Source organism: Salminus brasiliensis, chromosome 6 (genome assembly GCF_030463535.1).
Source record: "Salminus brasiliensis chromosome 6, fSalBra1.hap2, whole genome shotgun sequence".
NCBI lineage: Eukaryota > Metazoa > Chordata > Actinopteri > Characiformes > Bryconidae > Salminus > Salminus brasiliensis.
Genome location: NC_132883.1, coordinates 35,855,810 through 35,875,926, shown reverse-complemented (window position 1 = coordinate 35,875,926; position 20,117 = coordinate 35,855,810). Strand labels below are relative to the sequence as shown.

At 44.1% G+C, this 20,117-nt stretch overlaps 1 long non-coding RNA gene and 13 other non-coding genes across 14 annotated transcripts; all 14 read left to right on the top strand.

Annotated features, from left to right (window-relative positions):
• The first annotated feature begins 4,382 nt into the window (after positions 1 to 4,382).
• Positions 4,383 to 5,992, top strand: LOC140556923 (uncharacterized). The gene is made up of 3 exons (XR_011979784.1): positions 4,383 to 4,693; positions 4,823 to 4,872; positions 5,925 to 5,992. It is a non-coding gene; the product is annotated as an uncharacterized lncRNA (long non-coding RNA).
• Positions 5,993 to 9,244: 3,252 nt separating this feature from the next.
• Positions 9,245 to 9,316, top strand: trnaa-cgc (transfer RNA alanine (anticodon CGC)). The gene has a single exon. It is a non-coding gene; the product is annotated as a tRNA-Ala (tRNA).
• A 243-nt stretch (positions 9,317 to 9,559) lies between these two features.
• trnat-ugu (transfer RNA threonine (anticodon UGU)) lies at positions 9,560 to 9,631 on the top strand. Its single transcript has one exon. It is a non-coding gene; the product is annotated as a tRNA-Thr (tRNA).
• A 1,429-nt stretch (positions 9,632 to 11,060) lies between these two features.
• Positions 11,061 to 11,132, top strand: trnaa-ugc (transfer RNA alanine (anticodon UGC)). The gene has a single exon. It is a non-coding gene; the product is annotated as a tRNA-Ala (tRNA).
• Positions 11,133 to 11,365: 233 nt separating this feature from the next.
• trnat-ugu (transfer RNA threonine (anticodon UGU)) lies at positions 11,366 to 11,437 on the top strand. Its single transcript has one exon. It is a non-coding gene; the product is annotated as a tRNA-Thr (tRNA).
• A 521-nt stretch (positions 11,438 to 11,958) lies between these two features.
• Positions 11,959 to 12,030, top strand: trnat-ugu (transfer RNA threonine (anticodon UGU)). The gene has a single exon. It is a non-coding gene; the product is annotated as a tRNA-Thr (tRNA).
• A 1,068-nt stretch (positions 12,031 to 13,098) lies between these two features.
• trnas-uga (transfer RNA serine (anticodon UGA)) lies at positions 13,099 to 13,170 on the top strand. Its single transcript has one exon. It is a non-coding gene; the product is annotated as a tRNA-Ser (tRNA).
• An 887-nt stretch (positions 13,171 to 14,057) lies between these two features.
• trnat-ugu (transfer RNA threonine (anticodon UGU)) lies at positions 14,058 to 14,129 on the top strand. The gene has a single exon. It is a non-coding gene; the product is annotated as a tRNA-Thr (tRNA).
• Positions 14,130 to 14,252: 123 nt separating this feature from the next.
• On the top strand, positions 14,253 to 14,324 carry trnaa-ugc (transfer RNA alanine (anticodon UGC)). The gene has a single exon. It is a non-coding gene; the product is annotated as a tRNA-Ala (tRNA).
• Positions 14,325 to 15,299: 975 nt separating this feature from the next.
• Positions 15,300 to 15,371, top strand: trnaa-ugc (transfer RNA alanine (anticodon UGC)). The gene has a single exon. It is a non-coding gene; the product is annotated as a tRNA-Ala (tRNA).
• Positions 15,372 to 15,605: 234 nt separating this feature from the next.
• trnat-ugu (transfer RNA threonine (anticodon UGU)) lies at positions 15,606 to 15,677 on the top strand. The gene has a single exon. It is a non-coding gene; the product is annotated as a tRNA-Thr (tRNA).
• A 775-nt stretch (positions 15,678 to 16,452) lies between these two features.
• trnaa-ugc (transfer RNA alanine (anticodon UGC)) lies at positions 16,453 to 16,524 on the top strand. Its single transcript has one exon. It is a non-coding gene; the product is annotated as a tRNA-Ala (tRNA).
• A 1,080-nt stretch (positions 16,525 to 17,604) lies between these two features.
• On the top strand, positions 17,605 to 17,676 carry trnaa-ugc (transfer RNA alanine (anticodon UGC)). The gene has a single exon. It is a non-coding gene; the product is annotated as a tRNA-Ala (tRNA).
• Positions 17,677 to 18,487: 811 nt separating this feature from the next.
• trnas-uga (transfer RNA serine (anticodon UGA)) lies at positions 18,488 to 18,559 on the top strand. The gene has a single exon. It is a non-coding gene; the product is annotated as a tRNA-Ser (tRNA).
• The last annotated feature ends 1,558 nt before the right edge of the window (positions 18,560 to 20,117 follow it).

Sequence of the window (20,117 nt, the reverse complement as noted above, 5' to 3'; positions counted from 1 at the left end):
ATATCTCTGTTTCCCTCCTCTTTATGATGTGTGTCTGCTTTATGGAGCCTCAATAAGTCAGTTCAGTCTGACTCTGCTGGACTGACTGGCCTCCACCAATCCCTCCCGTAAGTAAATAAACAGTTTCTGTAAGTTTATTTTTGGTATTAGAGAATTCTGTATAGATCAAAAGGTTAAATACAGTCCATCTAACCCCACATTTCTGTCTTTTACTTTTCTATCTCTACATCGGTGTGATGGAGCCTCAGGACTGCAGTTGACACTGATCCAGGCTACAGGAAGGTTTTCGGACCACCACTTATTTCACCACCTGTTAATTGAGGCCAGTCAGTCCAGTAGCGCATCGGCTTTACTGGACGAACTGGCCTCCACCCCACCTTCCCGTAAGTAAAAAGTTCATTTCTGTTTATTGTCAGTATTAAAGAACTGTTTGTAGAGTAAAAGGCCAAATACAGTACGTCTGACCCCACATTTCTGTTTTTCCCTTTTCTCTCTGATGGAGCCTCCATACTGGAGTTCTGGGACAGGCAGCTGTGATGTCCATTTTATTCCACATCGATTAGCTCAAACCAGTCAGTCCAGCAGTGCATCGACTCTGCTGGATTGACTGGCTTTCACCACACCCTCTTGTAAGTAAACGATTAATTTCAGTATCTGTTTATTGTCAGTATTGTCAGAACTCTGTGTAGATGAGAAGATCAAATACAGTCCATCTAACCCCACATTTCTGTTTCCTTCCTCTGTATGATGTGTGTCTGCATTATGGAGCCTCAGTCAGTCAGTTCAATCCGACTCTGCTAGACTGACTGGCCTTCACCACATCCTCCTGTAAGTAACTGATTCATTTCTGTAAGTTCATTTTTGGTATTAGAGCACTCTGTTTAGAAGAGAAGGTTAAATACAGTCCACCTGACCCCACAATTTTTTATTTTACTTTTCTATCTCTGTACATCGGTGTGATGGAGCCTCAGGACTGCAGCTGACACTGATCCAGGCTACAGGAAGGTTTAGGGACCACCACTTATTCCACCAGCTGTTAACTGAGGCCAGTCAGTCCAGTAGTGCATCGGCTTTACTGGACGACCTGGCCTCCACCCCACCTTCTTGTTAGTAAATGGTCCATTTCTGTATCTGTTTATTGTCAGTATTAAAGAACTGTTTGTGGAGTAAAAGGCGAAATACAGTACGTCTAACCCCACATTTCTGTTTTTCCCTTTTCTCTCTGATGGAGCCTCCATACTGGAGTTCTAGGACAGGCAGCTGTGATGTCCATTTCCACATCGACTAGCTTAATCCAGTCAGTCCAGCAGTGCATCGACTCTGCTGGACTGACTGGCCTCCACCACACCCTCTTGTAAGTAAACGATTAATTTTAGTATCTGTGTTTTCTCAGTATTAGAGAACTCTGTTTAGATGAGAAGACCTAATACAGTCAATCTAACCCCACATTTTTTCCCTCTTATGTATGATGTGTGTGCGTTATGGAGCCTCAGTCAGTTCAATCCGACTCTGGTAGACTCACTGGCCTTCACCACACTCTCCTGTTAATTTATTAAATTATTATTCATTTCTGTAAGTTTATTTTTGGTATTAGAGAATTCTGTGTAGATAAGAAGGTCCAGTATAGTCCATCTAACCCCACATTTCTTTCTTTTACTTTTCTATCTCTGTCTGTCGGTGTGATGGAGCCTCAACACTGCAGCTGACTTCCATTCACCATATGATCTCACACATTAGGGAAACCCTTCCACTAATGATGTCTATTGTATTCCACCATCTGTCAGTATTAGAGAAATGAAAGCTCTAGTGAAAGTTCTATCAGGAGACTCCAATGCAGCATCAGCAGCATTGGCTTTTGTCCCTCCCGCCGCTGCGGTGGTTTGCTCCCGGTTGAGATCAAGGTTATGAGTATCAAACGTCGTTTTCCGCAAAGTCAGCGTCTTTTTTGCACTGTTTAACTCGTCGTTTAACTCGTTTAAATCATCTAGATCGGTCTGTTGTGGACACGGAGCTGTTGGTCCGCCATTTCTTGTTCCATGTGTGGGTCTCACAGCCAGGTGCCTGCCCTTTGCCCCACGGTTTGCCTTGGTGTTGTCCCGGGCGCTCTCCCTGGTGCTGAATCTGTAAGCACTTCTCTGGACAGGTGGCGTACCTTTCCTACAGGGGTATTCCTCTGTGTAATCATTTTAACAACCCCTCCCCAAGTCTATGTGCCCTCAGCGCCTTCGTCCCGCAAGACACAGCAAAGTTCTTCCTTCAAAGACCTTTTGAGCCGGTGTTAAGTACTCTTCTCGGTTCTGTTTTGCTGTAAAGCTGACATTTGTTTTGCATCTTTTGGACGATTTTCTGTTGCTTGATTTCCTGTCTTCCCGAGGCTCTGCATTGGATGTTTTAAGTGGAGTGTTTCGTGTGTTCCACTTCTCTGGAATTTTTGGGCGTCCTGTTGGATTCGGGCCTCTTGATGGCGTCTCTGCCTGTCAATAAGCTGTCTCGGCTCCAGCCCCTATTGAAGTTTTTTCTCGTCAATGGTTTGCTGAGAAATGGCCGTCTGAGTTCAGTCAACTCACCATTGGATCTGTATCCTCGCCGCTTCACGAGTTGTATCCCGTAGTTGTGGCTAGTGTCCTCTGGGGTGAAAGCTGGAGACGGATTCAATTATTTTGGGACAATGAAGCTGTTGTCTCGATTATTAATAGAGGACAATCCTTGTGCACTTAAATTATGACTGAGGCGTTTAACTTGGCAATCGGTTATTCATTATTTCATATTAACTGCTGAACATATTCCGGGACAATGCAATTCTGTCGCTGATGGTCTTTCCCGTTTTGGGTTGCAGGATTTCAGGCGTCTCGAACCTTCAGCACATCAAGATCCAACTCCATATCAGCCAACCTCTCTTTTAATCCTGAATTATAGAGCTCACTATAGTACTATAGTACTCACTATTAGACTCTGCAAAAAGTTACATGACAAAAGGCTTAGCCCCGTCCACTCGCAAAGCTTACAGTCTCACATGGTCACTCTTCACGCTTTTTATTTCATTATCTGTTTATTGTCAGTATTAGAGAACTCTGTGTAGATACAGTCCATCTAACCCCACATTTCTATCTTTTCCTTTTCTCTCTGTACATTCAGTGTGATGGTGCCTCAACACTGCAGCTGACACTGGTCCAGGCTAGAGGAAGGTTTTGGGACCACCACTTATTCCACCACCTGTTAATTGAGGCCAGTCAGTCCAGTAGTGCATCGGCTTTACTGGACGAACTGGCCTCCACCCCACCTTCCCGTAAGTAAAAAGTCCATTTCTGTTTATTGTCAGTATTAAAGAACTGTTTGTAGAGTAAAAGGCCAAATACAGTACGTCTGACCCCACATTTCTGTTTTTCCCTTTTCTCTCTGATGGAGCCTCCATACTGGAGTTCTAGGACAGGCAGCTGTGATGTCCATTTTATTCCACATCGATTAGCTCAAACCAGTCAGTCCAGCAGTGCATCGACTCTGCTGGACTGACTGGCCTCCACCCCACCCACCCGTAAGTAGACAATCCATTGTAGTATCTGTTTATTGTCAGTATTAAAGAACTGTGTCTAAATTATGCGATCTATTACAGCCCATCTAACCCTATATCTCTGTTTCCCTCCTCTTTATGATGTTTGTCTGCTTTATGGAGCCTCAATCAGTCAGTTCAGTCTGACTCTGCTGGACTGACTGGCCTCCACCAATCCCTCCCGTAAGTAAATAAACAGTTTCTGTAAGTTTATTTTTGGTATTAGAGAATTCTGTGTAGATTAAAAGGTTAAATACAGTCCATCTAACCCCACATTTCTGTCTTTTACTTTTCTATCTCTGTACATCGGTGTGATGGAGCCTCAGGACTGCAGTTGACACTGATCCAGGCTAGAGGAAGGTTTTGGGACCACCACTTATTCCACCACCTGTTAGCTGAGGCCAGTCAGTCCAGTAGTGCATCGGCTTTACTGGACGAACTGGCCTCCACCCCACCTTCCCGTAAGTAAATAGTCCTATTTCTGTCTATTGTCAGTATTAAAGAACTGTTTGTAAAGTAAAAGGCCAAACACAGTACGTCTAACCCCACATTTCTGTTTTTCCCTTTTCTCTCTGATGGAGCCTCCATATTGGAGTTCTAGGACAGGCAGCTGTGATCTCCATTTTATTCCACATCGATTAGCTCAATCCAGTCAGTCCAGTAGTGCATCGACTCTGCTGGACTGACTGGCCTCCACCACACCCTCTTGTAAGTAAACGATTAATTTCAGTATCTGTTTATTGTCAGTATTAGAGAACTCTGTGTAGATGAGAAGATCAAATGCAGTCCATCTAACCCCACATTTCTGTTTCCTTCCTCTGTATGATGTGTGTCTGCATTATGGAGCCTCAGTCAGTCAGTTCAATCCGACTCTGCTAGACTGACTGGCCTTCACCACATCCTCCTGTAAGTAACTGATTCATTTCTGTAAGTTCATTTTTGGTATTAGAGCACTCTGTTTAGAAGAGAAGGTTAAATACAGTCCACCTGACCCCACAATTTTTTATTTTACTTTTCTATCTCTGTACATCGGTGTGATGGAGCCTCACCACTGCAGCTGACACTGATCCAGGCTTCAGGAAGATTTTGGGACCACCACTAGTGCATCAGCTTTCCTGGACGAACTGGCCTCCACCCCACCTTCCTGTAAGTAAATGGTCCATTTCTGTATATTGTCAGTATTAAAGAACTGTTTGTAAATTAAAAGGCCAAATACAGTCCATCTAAATCCACATTTCTGTTTCCTTCCTCTGTATGATGTGTGTCTGCATTCAGTCAGTTCAGTCCGACTCTGCTGGACTGACTGGCCTTCACCACATCCTCCTGTAAGTAAATGATTAATTTCTGTAAGTTTATTTTTGGTATTAGAGAATCCTGTGTAGATAAAAAAGTCCAGTATAGTCCATCTAACCCCACATTTCTTTCTTTTACTTTTCTATCTCTGTTGGTGTGATGGAGCCTCAACACTGCAGCTGACTCAGGTGGCTACCACCACTGAGAGACAGCACAACACTAAGACCACGCTTCTTCAGCATGTTCTGATTAGAGTATTTGCAGGGAGATCTGATGTCAGATCTTAAGATCTGACATCATTCAAGGTTATGAGTATCATAAGTAGTTCTCTGCAAACTCAGTGTCTTTAATTGCACTGTTTAACTCGTCGTTTAACTCGTTTAAATCTTCTGGATCGGTCTGTTGTGTACACGGAGCTGTTGGCCCGCCATTTCTTGTTCCATGTGTGGGTCTCACAGCCAGGTGCCTGCCCTTTGCCCCACGGTTTGCCTTGGTGTTGTCCCGGGCGCTCTCCCTGGTGCTGAATCTGTAAGCACATATCTGGACAGGCGGCGTACCTTTCCTACAGGGGTATTCCTCTGTGTGATCATTTTAACAACCTCTCCCCAAGTCTATGTGCCATCGGTGCCTTCGTCCCGCAAGGCACAGCAAAGTTCTTCCTTCAAAGACCTTTTGAGCCGGTGTTAAGTACTCTTCTCGGTTCTGTTTTGCTGTAAAGCTGACATTTGTTTTGCATCTTTTGGACGATTTTCTGTTGCTTGATTTCCTGTTGATGTCTCTGCTTGTCCATAAGCTGTCTCGGCTCCAGTCCTTATTGAAGTCTTTTCTCGTCTCTGCTGTTGTTGCTTAATATTGTACAACATTAAGTCCACAGGTCCACTAAGTCGACCAAGTCTGAACAGAGTATTTGCAGGGATTTCCATTCACCACTAATGATGTCTATTGTATTCCACCATCTGTCAGTATTAGAGAAATGAAAGCTCTAGAGAAAGTTCAGGTGACTCCAATGCAGCATCACTGTTCTTCAGACAATCATCAGTCGTTGTTAAAAGTTCACTAATCACATGTTTTTTTTTGCTTTCAGAAGTGACGTCACGTCTCTCTGTGCACGCGGTTGCCTTGTCTTGACTGGTTTGACTCTGGTGGAGATTTTACTTACCCTTCTCCTGCCCCGTCCATCGAGCGAAGTTCTCGTCTGCTTGCCCAGGCCCCGCCCTGGTCTGCGTGGACGGCGAATCAGATCTTGGAGCTTCTGGCTGTTCGTGGCGTTCTGGTGTGCACCGTATTGTCTCTCGAGGATCTGCGGCTCCTGACGTCTAATGCTCTGGGTAGCCCTCTCGCTCTGGACATTGTTGGGGCACCTTCTGGGCCTGCACCCTCCGTGCTCGTGAACCAAGTGCCTTTGGATAGGCCTTTTGTTCCTCCCACCGCTGTGGCGGTTTCCTTTCGGTTGAGATCTGACATCATTCAAGGTTATGAGTATCATAAGTTGTTCTCTGCAAAGTCAGCGTCTTTTATTGCACTGTTTAACTCTCGTCTGGATTGGTCTGTTGTGGACACGGAGCTGTTTGTCCGCCATTTTGGCTGTCATTGAGTGCTCACCTGTTCCGGTTTGCCTTGGTGGCGTCCCGGGTGCTCCCCCTGGTGCTGAATCTGTGAGCGCTTCTCTGGACAGGCGGCATACCTTTCCCACGGGGGTCATCCTCTGTGTAATCATTTTAACGACCCCTCCTCAAGTCTGTGTGTCTTCCACCCCTGTGGCCGTTCCTGTCCTTTCCTCTTTTCTTTCTGTGCACCCTGATCATTGTTTTGTTGATTATTCACTCACAGGGCTTTCTCTGGGCTTTTGGGTCGGGGTCCTGTACCCTCTGTCCTCTTCCTATGTCTCTAGGAACCTTCAGTCTGCTTTCTCTAAACCTCACGTTGTTACTGCACTCATCGACCATGAGGTGAATAAAGGTCATTTGATTGGCCCTTTTAAGTCCCCTCCGTTTGCTCCTTTTCAGGTTCCTTCCTTAGGCGTGGCTACTTGCAGATATTCATGGAAGAACCGTTTGGTTCTCGCCTCATTCTGATTGTGTTGCTTGTGTTAATGACTGTTTTCTGCTCAAACCTTTTCCTTGTTCTATGCTTCTGTGGATGATGCTATTAGGCTCATTAAGGTGACGGGTCTTGGCGCACTGTTGGCTAAGGACGATATAGCTGATACTTTTAAGCTCCTTCCCCTTCACCCTTATTCAGTGTTAAGTGGACTTCTACAGGGTGGGCCATTTATATGGATACACCTAAATAAAATGGGAATGGTTGGTGATATTAACTTCGTGTTTGTGGCACATTGGTATATGAAAGGGGCCTACGAGTCATTTGAGATGGGTGGTGGCAATGGCGGCCATTTTGAAGTTGGCCATTTTGGATCCAACTTTAGTTTTTTCAATGGGAAGAGGGTCATGTGACACATCAAACGTATCGAGAATTTCACAAGAAAAACAATGGTGTGCTTGGTTTTAACGTAACTTTATTCTTTCATGAGTTATTTACAAGCTTCTCTTTGTTTACAGCCATTGACATGTCGCAGAGGTTAACACGTGAGGAGCGGATAGAAATTGTGTTGATGTCTGGTGAACACAGTACCCGGGTCATTGCAGCAGATTTCAATGCAAGACACCCTACGAGACCACCCATCTCCCACAGTTAGCAAACTGCTTGCCAAGTTTCGTGAAACTGGTTCAGTGTTGGATTTGCCAAAATGTGGACGCATGAAAACTGTCACTAATGAAGAAACATCAGTGGCTGTCCTAGCTTCATTCAGCAAGAGCCCACAGCGTAGCACTCGCCGCATGTCACTGTAGAGTGGCATCAGTGGAACATCCCTTTGGCGGATAATACCAGCGACAAGCTGCGAGTTGTGGATGTTCCTTTATTCGAAGCAGTCCTGAGTTACTGATGCCGTTTTTGACGAGCCACTGCAGACAATTAAAGATCATTAGCGGAGGATCTTTCAGAGTCACGCGAAACGACTACCTCCTATTTGGTCTGGAGGGAATAATGGATGGTGTAGTTCAGCTCACAAAGCCGACGCTGGACGTCCATCCTACATTTGCCCTCCGAACAGAATCGAGGCTCACCTCCTTTTGGGCCACACCGCTGGAGACAGAGCGCAGTCGTTCGGAGTGTCCGAGAGAACAGTTGTCCAGAGGATGACCCCGTATGGCATAAGGTCATTTCTACTCAACAAACTCTCTGCAGCTCTTCTTTCTCTTCGCTCTTTCTATCTCAGCGCATTTTTCTAGACAAGGTAGTGAGGACAGTGTGTTCCAGTCACCAGGTGTTCCAGTACGGTAACCACATCACAGGTAGAGACAGAAACCGCGCTGGTAGAAAATGTACGTGTGCTTCATCACTTCCAACAACACTGTTCTCAAATGGGCTGAACTACTGGACTGTGTTGCTCTGCCTGAAAGTTGGGGATAGAAGCTGTTGTCTTGCTGTACATCGTCATGCCAGTTGAGGAAGATTTCTGGGGTTTTGATGTTGGGCCATAAACTGACTAGAGCTCTTAGACCTTATTTGCTTAGGTTTAGATTCAAGCCCACACGTACACATATATGATGACCTCAAATAGGGTGACTTGTTCGAATCGTGTCATTTCTGACACAACAGCTGTTTTGCAGGAGGTTTAAAAGGCAGAGTATTTTTTTCTATTCCACATGGACAGATTTAAAGTCCTTATAAAGCTTTCATTGCAGTGAAGGTAGTGAATGGTCAGCTATTTACCCAACTCTTACCCAACAAAGGTCCAGGGTTCAATCCCCTGCATCTCCATGTTATAACCTGCTAGGCTGTTTTTTGCAACTTCAGTCTACGAGTATCAGGAATTTTTCTCCATTGTCTGACCTATTAGAGTATTTCTTTGCAACTTCAGAGAAAAAGAAACCAGACATTTAGTTCTAGACAAATTCTGCCACATGTGTTGCAAGGTGCCCAGGATGGGAGTACATGCACATTCCTGTACTGAAGCAGAGGTCACACCAACGTTTGCTAAAAGTTCAAACTGAGCATTTAGCAAGAATTTTATTCATTGAGTCAGCCAAGAATTGTTAGGTGACCAGTTGAGGCATAGAGTCATGGGACTAGCTGTGTTGACAAGCTGATATAGTGGTCAAGTGTTAAGGCGTCAGTCTCGTAAACCGAACATCATGGGTTCGACCCTTTTTCGTGCCTTCTTTCTTGGAAGATGCTTCCCAATGTCACTTTGCTGGTAGCTTTTGCATGCCTCATCATATATGATGTTCCAGCTTACTATGTTTAAAATGCTGACTATGCAGGATTTTAACTCTGCCCTCACTGTAAGTTTAAAGCTTTGGCTTGTCCCATGGGCACTTTGCCAACAACCTACAGCGAGTTGGGGATGTAGCTCAGTGGAAGAGCGCATGCTTCGCATGTATGAGGTCCTGGATTCAATCCCCAGCATCTCCACTGAATTTGTCTTTTAGACTGAAGCTCATTATTGGAAGCATGCTGAAGTGAATGAAAACCACAACAAATAATGTTCATTAAAAAGGCATTTGCAGCTGGAGGAACTTGCTTGATTTGCATGTTCTGAGACAGTATCAGAAGAATGTTTACTGTTATGCTCAGGTAATTAACTGTTTAATTAACAGTTGCTTTTACAGGTACATTTGTCCAGTGCTTCCACGCCATTTCAAAAACAAGGCTGTGGGTGCGATGGCCAAGTGGCAAGGCGTTGGTCTTGTAAACCGAAGATCATGGGTTCGATCCCCGTTCGTGCCTTTTTCCAAGCAAAAAGAAGCTTAATGGGAGCTTTTATTACATGTTAATCAAATCCTCCCCATCTTTGCTGAATGTCTTACTTTTACTCATGCTCTTGGGTTCCTCAAACGGAAGCTTGGCAGAGGGGATGTAGCTCAATGGTAGAGTGCATGCTTTGCATGTATGAGGTCCAGCGTTCAATCCCCGCATCTCCATGTTATAACCTGCTGGGCTGTTTTTTGCAACTTCAGACTACGAGGATCAGGAATTTTTCTCCATTGTCTGACCTATTAGAGTATTTCTTTGCAACTTCAGAAAAACACAAACCAGACATTTAGTTCTAGACAAGTTCTGCCACATGTGTTGCAAGGTGCCCAGGATGGGAGTACATGCAAATTCTTGTACTGAAGCAGAGGTCACACCAACGTTTGCTAAAAGGTCAAACTGAGCATTTAGCAAGAATTTTATTCATTGAGTCAGCCAAGAATTGTTAGGTGACCAGTTGAGGCATAGAGTCATGGGACTAGTTAGTTTGATGAGCTGGCATGGTGGCCAAGTGGTAAGGCGTCGGTCTCGTAAACCGATGATCATGGATTCGCCCCCTGTCCGTGCCATCTTTCTTGGATGATTCTGCCCAATGTCACTTTGCTGGTAGCTTTTGCATGCCCCATCATATATGATGTTCCAGCTTACTATGTTTAAAATGCTGACTATGCAGGATTTTAACTCTGCCCTAGGTGTTAGTTTAAAGCTTTGGCTTGTCCCATGGGCATATTGTCGACAACCTATAGCAAGTTGGGGATGTAGCTCAGTGGTAGAGCGCATGCTTTGCTTGTATGAGGTCCAGGGTTCAATCCCCTGCATCTCCATGTTATAACCTGCTAGGCTGTTTTTTGCAACTTCAGCCTACGAGGATCAGGAATTTTTCTCCATTGTCTGACCTATTAGAGTATTTCTTTGCAACTTCAGAAAAACACAAACCAGACATTTAGTTCTAGACAAGTTCTGCCACATGTGTTGCAAGGTGCCCAGGATGGGAGTACATGCAAATTCTTGTACTGAAGCAGAGGTCACACCAACGTTTGCTAAAAGGTCAAACTGAGCATTTAGCAAGAATTTTATTCATTGAGTCAGCCAAGAATTGTTAGGTGACCAGTTGAGGCATAGAGTCATAGGACTACCACAGTTGATGAGCTGGCATGGTGGCCAAGTGGTAAGACGTCAGTCTTGTAAACCGAAGATCATGGGTTCGACCCCTGTCCGTGCCTTCTTTCTTGGAAGATTCTGCCCAATGTCACTTTGCTGGTAGCCTTTGCGTGCCCCATCATATATGATGTTCCAGCTTACTATGTTAAAATGCTGACTATGCAGGATTTTAACTCTCCCCTCACTGTAAGTTTAAAGCTTTGGCTTGTCCCATGGGCACATTGTCAACAGCCTGCAGCAAGTTGGGGATGTAGCTCAGTGGTAGAGCACATGCTTTGCATGTATGAGGTCCTGGGTTCAATCCCCAGCATCTCCACTGAATTTGTCTTTTAGACTAAAGCTCATTATTGGAAGCATGCTGAAGTGAATCAAAACCACAACAAAAACTGTTCATTAAAAAGGCATTTGCAGCTGGAGGAACTTGCTTGATTTGCATGTTCTGAGACAGTATCTGAAGAATGTTTACTGTTATGCTCAGGTAATTAACTCCTGTTGTTTTACAGGTACATTTGTCCAGTGCTTCCACGCCAATTAAAAACCAAGACTGTGGGCACGATGGCCAAGTGGCAAGTCGTTGGTCTTGTAAACCGAATATCACGGGTTCGATCCCCGTTCGTGCCTTTTCCAAGCAAAAAGAAGCTTAATGGGAGTTTTTATTACATTTCAATCAAATCCTCCCCATCTTTGCTGAATGTCTTACTTTTACTCATGCTCTTGGGTTCCTTAAACAGAAGATTGGCAGAGGGGATGTATCTCAGTGGTAAAGCGCATGCTTTGCATGTATGAGGTCCAGGGTTCAATCCCCTCCATCTCCATGTTATAACCTGCTGGGCTGGTTTTTGCAACTTCAGACTACGAGGATCAGGAATTTTTCTTCATTGTCTGACCTATTAGAGTATTTCTTTGCAACTTCAGAGAAACACAAACCAGACATTTAGTTCTAGACAAATTCTGCCACATGTGTTGCAAGGTGCCCAGGATGGGAGTACATGCACATTCTTCTACTGAAGCAGAGGTCACACCAACGTTTGCTAAAAGTTCAAACTGAGCATTTAGCAAGAATTTTATTCATTGAGTCAGCTAAGAATTGTCAGGAGACCGGTTGAGGCATAGAGTCATGGGACTAGCACAGCTGACGAGCTGGCATGGTGGCCAAGTGGTAAGGCGTCGGTCTTGTAAACCAAAGATCGTGGGTTCGACCCCCGTCCGTGCCTTCTTTCTTGGAAGATTCTACCCAATGTCACTTTGCTGGTAGCTTTTGCATGCCCCATCATGTATGATGTTCCAGCTTACTATGTTAAAATGCTGACTATGCAGGATTTTAACTCTGCCCTCACTGTAAGTTTAAAGCATTGGCTTGTCCAATGGGCACATTGTCAACAACCTACAGCAAGTTGGGGATGTAGCTCAGTGGTAGAGCGCATGCTTTGCATGTATGAGGTCCTGGATTCAATCCCCAGCATCTCCACTGAATTTGTCTTTTAGACTGAAGCTCATTATTGGAAGCATGCTGAAGTGAATCAAAACCACAACAAAGAATGTTCATTAAAAAGGCATTTGCAGCTGGAGGAACTTGCTTGATTTGCATGTTCTGAGACAGTATCAGAAGAATGTTTACTGTTATGCTCAGGTAACCGAAGATCACGGGTTAGATCCCCGTTCGTGCCTTTTTCCAAGCAAAAAGAAGCTTAATGGGAGCTTTTATTACATGTTAATCAAATCCTCCCCATCTTTGCTGTATGTCTTACTTTTACTCATGCTCTTCGGTTCCTCAAACAGAAGATTGGCAGAGGGGATGTAGCTCTGTGGTAGAGCGCATGCTTTGCATGTATGAAGTCCTGGGTTCAATCTCCACTGAATTTGTCTTTTAGACTGAAGCTCATTATTGGAAGCATGCTGAAGTGAATCAAAACCACAACAATAACTGTTCATTAAAAAGGCATTTGCAGCTGTAGGAACTTGCTTGATTTGCATGTTCTGAGACAGTATCAGAGGAGTGTTTACTGTTATGCTCAGGTAATTAACTCCTGTTGCTTTTACAGGTACATTTGTCCAGTGCTTCCACGCCAATTCAAAACCAAGGCTGTGGGCGTGATGGCCAAGTGGCAAGGAGTCGGTCTTCTAAACCAAAGAGCACGGGTTCAATCCCCGTTCGTGCCTTTTCCAAGCAAATAGAAACTTAAAGGGAGCTTTTATTACGTGTCAATCAAATGCTCCCTATCTTTGCTGAATGTCTTATTTTTTCTCATGCTCTTGGGTTCCTCAAAAAGAAGATTGGCAGAGGGGATGTAGCTCAGTGGTAAAGCGCATGCTTTGAATGTTTGAAGTCCAGGGTTCAATCCCCTGCATCTCCGTGTTATAACCTGCTGGGCTGGTTTTTGCAACTTCAGACTACGAGGATCAGGAATTTTTCTCCATTGTCTGACCTATTAGAGTATTTCTTTGCAACTTCAGAGAAACACAAACCAGATATTTAGTTCTAGACAAATTCTGCCGCATGTGTTGCAAGGTGCCCAGGATGAGAGTACATGCACATTCTTGTACTGAAGCAGAGGTCACACCAACGTTTGCTAAAAGGTCAAACTGAGCATTTAGCAAGAATTTTATTCATTGAGTCAGCCAAGAATTGTCAGGAGACCGGTTGAGGCTATTAGTCATGGGACTAGCACAGTTGGTGAGCTGGAGTGGTGGCCGTGTGGTAAGGCGTCAGTCTCGTAAACCGAAGATCATGGGTTCGACCTCTGTCCGTGCCTTCTTTCTTGGAAGATTCTGCCCAATGTCACTTTGCTGGTAGCTTTTACATGCCCCATCATATATGATGTTCCAGCTTACTATATTAAAATGCTGACTATGCAAGATTTTAACTCTGCCCTCACTGTAAGTTTAAAGCTTTGGCTTGTCCCATGGGCACATTGTCAACAACCTACAGCAAGTTGGGGATGTAGCTCAGTGGTGGAGTGCATGCTTTGCATGTATGAGGTCCTGGGTTCAATCCCCACCATCTCCGCTGAATTTGTCTTTTAGACTGAAGCTCATTATTGGAAGCATGCTGAACTGAATCAAAACCACAACAAAAACTGTTCATTAAAAAGGCATTTGCAGCTGGAGGAACTTGCTTGATTTGCATGTTCTGAGACAGTATCAGAAGAGTGTTTACTGTTATGCTCAGGTAATTAACTCCTGTTGCTTTTACAGGTACATTTGTCCAGTGCTTCCACGCCAATTCACAACCAAGACTGTGGGCGTGATGGCCAAGTGGTAAGGCGTCGGTCTTGTAAACCGAAAATCACGGGTTCGATCCCCGTTCGTACCTTTTCCAAGGAAAAAGAAGCTTAATGGGAGCTTTTATTACATGTCAATCAAATCCTCCCCATCTTTGCTGAATGTCTTATTTTTTTCTCATGCTCTTGGGTTCCTCAAACAGAACATTGGCAGAGGGGATGTAGCTCAGTGGTAGAGCGCATGCTTTGCATGTATGAGGTCCAGGGTTCAATCCCCTGCGTCTCCATGTTATAACCTGCTGGGCAGGTTTTTGCAACTTCAGACTACGAGGATCAGGAATTTTTCTTCATTGTCTGACCTATTAGAGTATTTCTTTGCAACTTCAGAGAAACACAAACCAGACATTTAGTTCTAGACAAATTCTGCCGCATGTGTTGCAAGGTGCCCAGGATGGGAGTACATGCACATTCTTGTACTGAAGCAGAGGTCACACCAACGTTTGCTAAAAGTTCAAACTGAGCATTTAGCAAGAATTTTATTCATTGAGTCAGCCAAGAATTGTCAGGAGACCGGATGAGGCATAGAGTCATGGTACTAGCACAGTTGATGAGCTGGCATGTTGGCCAAGTGGTAAGGCGTTGGCCTTGTAAACCTAAGATCATGGGTTTGACCCCTGTCCGTGCCTTCTTTCTTGGAAGATTCTGCCCAATGTTACTTTGCTGGTAGCTTTTGCATGCCCCATCATATATGATATTCCAGCTTACTATGTTAAAATGCTGACTATGCAGGATTTTAACTCTTCCCTCACTGTAAGTTTAAAGCTTTGGTTTGTCCCATGGGCACATTGTCAACAACCTACTGCAAGTTGGGAGTGTAGCTCAGTGGTAAAGTGCATGCTTTGCATGTATGATGTCCTGGGTTCAATCCCCAGCATCTCCACTGAATTTGTCTTTTAGACTGAAGCTCATTATTGGAAGCATGCTGAAGTGAATCAAAACCACAACAAAAAATGTTCATTAAAAAGGCATTTGCAGCTGGAGGAACTTGCTTGATTTGCATGTTCTGAAACAGTATCAGAAGAATGTTTACTGTTATGCTCAGTTAACCGAAGATCACGGGTTCAATCCCCGTTCGTGCCTTTTCCAAGCAAAAAGAAGCTTAATGGGAGCTTTTATTACATGTTAATCAAATCCTCCCCATCTTTGCTGTATGTCTTACTTTTACTCATGCTATTGGGTTCCTCAAACAGAAGATTGGCAGAGGGGATGTAGCTCAGTGGTAGAGCGTATGCTTTGCATGTATGAGGTCCTGGGTTCAATCCCCAGCATCTCCACTGAATTTGTCTTTTAGACTGAAGCTCATTATTCGAAGCATGCTGAAGTGAATCAAAACCTCAACAAAAACTTTTCATTAAAAAGGCATTTGCAGCTGGAGGAACTTGCTTGATTTGCATGTTCTGAGACAGTATCAGAAGAATGTTTGCTGTTATGCTCAGGTAATTAACTCCTGTTGCTTTTACAGGTACATTTGTCCAGTGCTTCCACGCCAATTCAAAACCAAGGCTGTGGGCGTGATGGCCAAATGGCAAGGCGTTGGTCTTGTAAACCGAAGATCACAGGTTCGATCCCCGTTCATGCCTTTTCCAAGCAAAAAGAAGCTTAATGGGAGCTTTTATTACATGTCAATCAAATCCTCCCCATCTTTGCTGAATGTCTTACTTTTACTCATGCTCTCTGGTTCCGTAAACAGAAGATTGGCAGTGGGGATGTATCTCAGTGGTAAAGCGCATGCTTTGCATGTATGAGGTCCAGGGTTCAATCACCTGCATCTCCATGTTATAACCTGCTGGGCAGGTTTTTGCAACTTCAGACTACAAGGATCAGGAATTTTTCTTCATTGTCTGACCTTTTAGAGTATTTCTTTGCAACTTCAGAGAAACACAAACCAGACATTTAGTTCTAGACAAATTCTGCCGCATGTGTTGCAAGGTGCCCAGGATGGGAGTACATGCACATTCTTGTACTGAAGCAGAGGTCACACCAACGTTTGCTAAAAGTTCAAACTGAGCATTTAGCAAGAATTTTATTCATTGAGTCAGCCAAGAATTCTCAGGAGACCGGATGAGGCATAGAGTCATGGAACTAACACAGTTGATGAGCTGGCATGTTGGCCAAGGGGTAAGTCGTCGGTCTCGTAAACCGAAAGTCGTGGGTTCGACCCCCGTCCGTGCCTTCTTTCTTGGAAGATTCTGCCCAATGTCACTTTGCTGGTAGCCTTTGCATGCCCCATCATATATGATGTTCCAGCTAACTATGTTAAAATGCTGACTATGCAGGATTTTAACTCTGCCCTTGCTGTAAGTTTAAAGCTTTGGCTTGTCCCATGGGCAAATTGTCAACAACCTGCAGCAAGTTGGGGATGTAGCTCAGTGGTAGAGCGCATGCTTTGCATGTATGAGGTCCTGGGTTCAATCCCCAGCATCTCCACTGAATTTGTCTTTTAGACTGAAGCTCATTATTCGAAGCATGCTGAAGTGAATCAAAACCACAACAAAAACTGTTCATTAAAAAGGCATTTGCAGCTGGAGGAACTTGCTTGATTTGCATGTTCTGAGACAGTATCAGAAGAATGTTTACTGTTATGCTCAGGTAATTAACTCCTGTTGTTTTACAGGTACATTTGTCCAGTGCTTCCACGCCAATTAAAAACCAAGGCTGTGGGCGTGATGGCCAAGTGGCAAGGCGTTGGTCTTGTAAACCGAAGATCACTGGTTCGATCCCCGTTCATTCCTTTTCCAAGCAAAAAGAAACTTAATGGGAGCTTTTATTACATGTCAATCAAATCCTCCCCAACTTTGCTGAATGTCTTACTTTTACTCATGCTCTCTGGTTCCGTAACAGAAGATTGGCAGTGGGGATGTATCTCAGTGGTAAAGCGCATGCTTTGCATGTATGAGGTCCAGGGTTCAATCCCCTGCATCTCCATGTTATAACCTGCTGGGCAGGTTTTTGCAACTTCAGACTACAAGGATCAGGAATTTTTCTTCATTGTCTGACCTTTTAGAGTATTTCTTTGCAACTTCAGAGAAACACAAACCAGACATTTAGTTCTAGACAAATTCTGCCGCATGTGTTGCAAGGTGCCCAGGATGGGAGTACATGCACATTGTTGTACTGAAGCAGAGGTCACACCAACGTTTGCTAAAAGTTCAAACTGAGCATTTAGCAAGAATTTTATTCATTGAGTCAGCCAAGAATTGTCAGGAGACCGGTTGAGGCACAGAGTTATGGGACTTGAACATTTGATGAGCTGGCATGGTGGCCAAGTGGTAAGTCGTCGGTCTCGTAAACTGAAGATCATGGGTTCGACCCCAGTCCGTGCCTTCTTTCTTGGAAGATTCTGCCCAATGTCACTTTGCTGGTAGCTTTTGCATTCCCCATCATATATGATGTTCCAGCTTACTATGTTAAAAATGCTGACTATGCAGGATTTTAACTCTGCCCTCGCTGTAAGTTTAAAGCTTTGGCTTGTCCCATGGGCACATTGTCAACAACCTGCAGCAATTTGGGGATGTAGCTCAGTGGTAGAGCGCATGCTTTGCATGTATGAGGTCCTGGGTTCAATCCCCAGCATCTCCACTGAATTTGTCTTTTAGTCTGAAGCTCATTATTCGAAGCATGCTGAAATGAATCAAAACCACAACAAAAACTGTTCATTAAAAAGGCATTTGCAGCTGGAGGAACTTGCTTGATTTGCATGTTCTGAGACAGTAACAGAAGAATGTTTACTGTTATGCTCAGGTAACCGAAGATCACGGGTTCGATTCCCGTTCGTGCCTTTTCCAAGCAAAAAGAAGCTTAATGGGAGCTTTTATTACATGTCAATCAAATCCTCCCCATCTTTGCTGTATGTCTTACTTTTACTCATGCTCTTGGGTTCCTGAAACAGAAGATTGGCAGAGGGGATGTAGCTCTGTGGTAGAGCGCATGCTTTGCATGTATGAGGTCCTGGGTTCAATCCCCAGCATCTCCACTGAATTTGTCTTTTAGACTGAAGCTCATTATTGGAAGCATGCTGAAGTGAATCAAAACCTCAACAAAAACTGTTCATTAAAAAGGCATTTGCAGCTGGAGGAACTTGCTTGATTTGCATGTTCTGAGACAGTATCAGAAGAATGTTTGCTGTTACGCTCAGGTAATTAACTCCAGTTGCTTTTACAGGTACATTTGTCCAGTGCTTCCACGCCAATTCAAAACCAAGGCTGTGGGCGCGATGGCCAAGTGGCAAGGCGTCGGTCTTGTAAACCGAAGATCACGGGTTCGTGCCTTTTCCAAGCAAAAAGAAGCTTAATGGGAGCTTTTATTACATTTCAATCAAATCCTCCCCATCTTTGCTGAATGTCTTATTTTTTCTCATGCTCTTGGGTTCCTCAAAAAGAAGGTTGGCAGAGGGGAGGTAGCTCAGTGGTAAAGCGCATGCTTTGAATGTTTGAGGTCCAGGGTTCAATCCCCTGCATCTCCGTGTTATAACCTGCTGGGCAGGTTTTTGCAACTTCAGACTACGAGGATCAGGAATTTTTCTCCATTGTCTGACCTATTAGAGTATTTCTTTGCAACTTCAGAGAAACACAAACCAGATATTTAGTTCTAGACAAATTCTGCCGCATGTGTTGCAAGGTGCCCAGGATGAGAGTACATGCACATTCTTGTACTGAAGCAGAGGTCACACCAACGTTTGCTAAAAGGTAAAACTGAGCATTTAGCAAGAATTTTATTCATTGAGTCAGCCAAGAATTGTCAGGAGACCGGTTGAGGCTATTAGTCATGGGACTAGCACAGTTGGTGAGCTGGCGTGGTGGCCGTGTGGTAAGGCGTCAGTCTCGTAAACCGAAGATCATGGGTTCGACCCCTGTCCGTGCCTTCTTTTTTGGAAGATTCTGCCCAATGTCACTTTGCTGGTAGCTTTTGCACGCCCCATCATATATGATGTTCCAGCTTACTATGTTAAAATGCTGACTATGTAGGATTTTAACTCTGCCCTCACTGTAAGTTTAAAGCATTGGCTTGTCCCATGGGCACATTGTCAACAACCTACAGCAAGTTGGGGATTTAGCTCAGTGGTAGAGCGCATGCTTTGCATGTATGAGGTCCTGGGTTCAATCCCCAGCATCTCCACTGAATTTGTCTTTTAGACTGAAGCTCATTATTGGAAGCATGCTGAAGTGAATCAAAACCACAACAAAAACTGTTCATTAAAAAGGCATTTGCAGCTGGAGGAACTTGCTTGATTTGCATGTTCTGAGACAGTATCAGAAGAATTTTTACTGTTATGCTCAGGTAACCGAAGATCACGGGTTCGATCCCCATTCGTGCCTTTTCCAAGCAAAAAGAAGCTTAATGGGAGCTTTTATTACATGTTAATCAAATCCTCCCCGTCTTTGCTGTATTTCTTACTTTTACTCATGCTATTGGGTTCCTCAAACTGAAAGTTGGCAGAGGGGATGTAGTTCAGTGGTAGAGCACCTGCTTTGCATGTATGAGGTCCTGGGTTCAATCCCCGCCATCTCCACTGAATTTGTCTTTTAGACTGAAGCTCATTATTAGAAGCATGCTGAAGTGAATCAAAACCACAACAAAAAATATTCATTAAAAAGGCATTTGTTGCTGGAGGAACTTGCTTGATTTGCATTTTCTGAGACAGTATCAGAAGGATGTTTACTGTTATGCTCAGGTAAATAACTCCTGTTGCTTTTACAGGTACATTTGTCCAGTGCTTCCATGCCATTTCAAAAACAAGGATGTGGGCGCGATGGCCAAGTGGCAAGGCGTTTGTCTTGTAAACCGAAGATCACGGGTTCGTTCCCAGTTCGTGCCTTTTCCAAGCGAAAAGAAGCTTAATGGGAGCTTTTATTACATGTTAATCAAATCCCCCCCATTTTTACTGAATGTCTTACTTTTACTCATGCTCTTGGGTTCCTCAAACGGAAGATTGGCAGAGGGGATGTAGCTCAGTGGTAGAGTGCATTCTTTGCATGTATGAGGTCCAGGGTTCAATCCTCTGCATCTCCATGTTATAACCT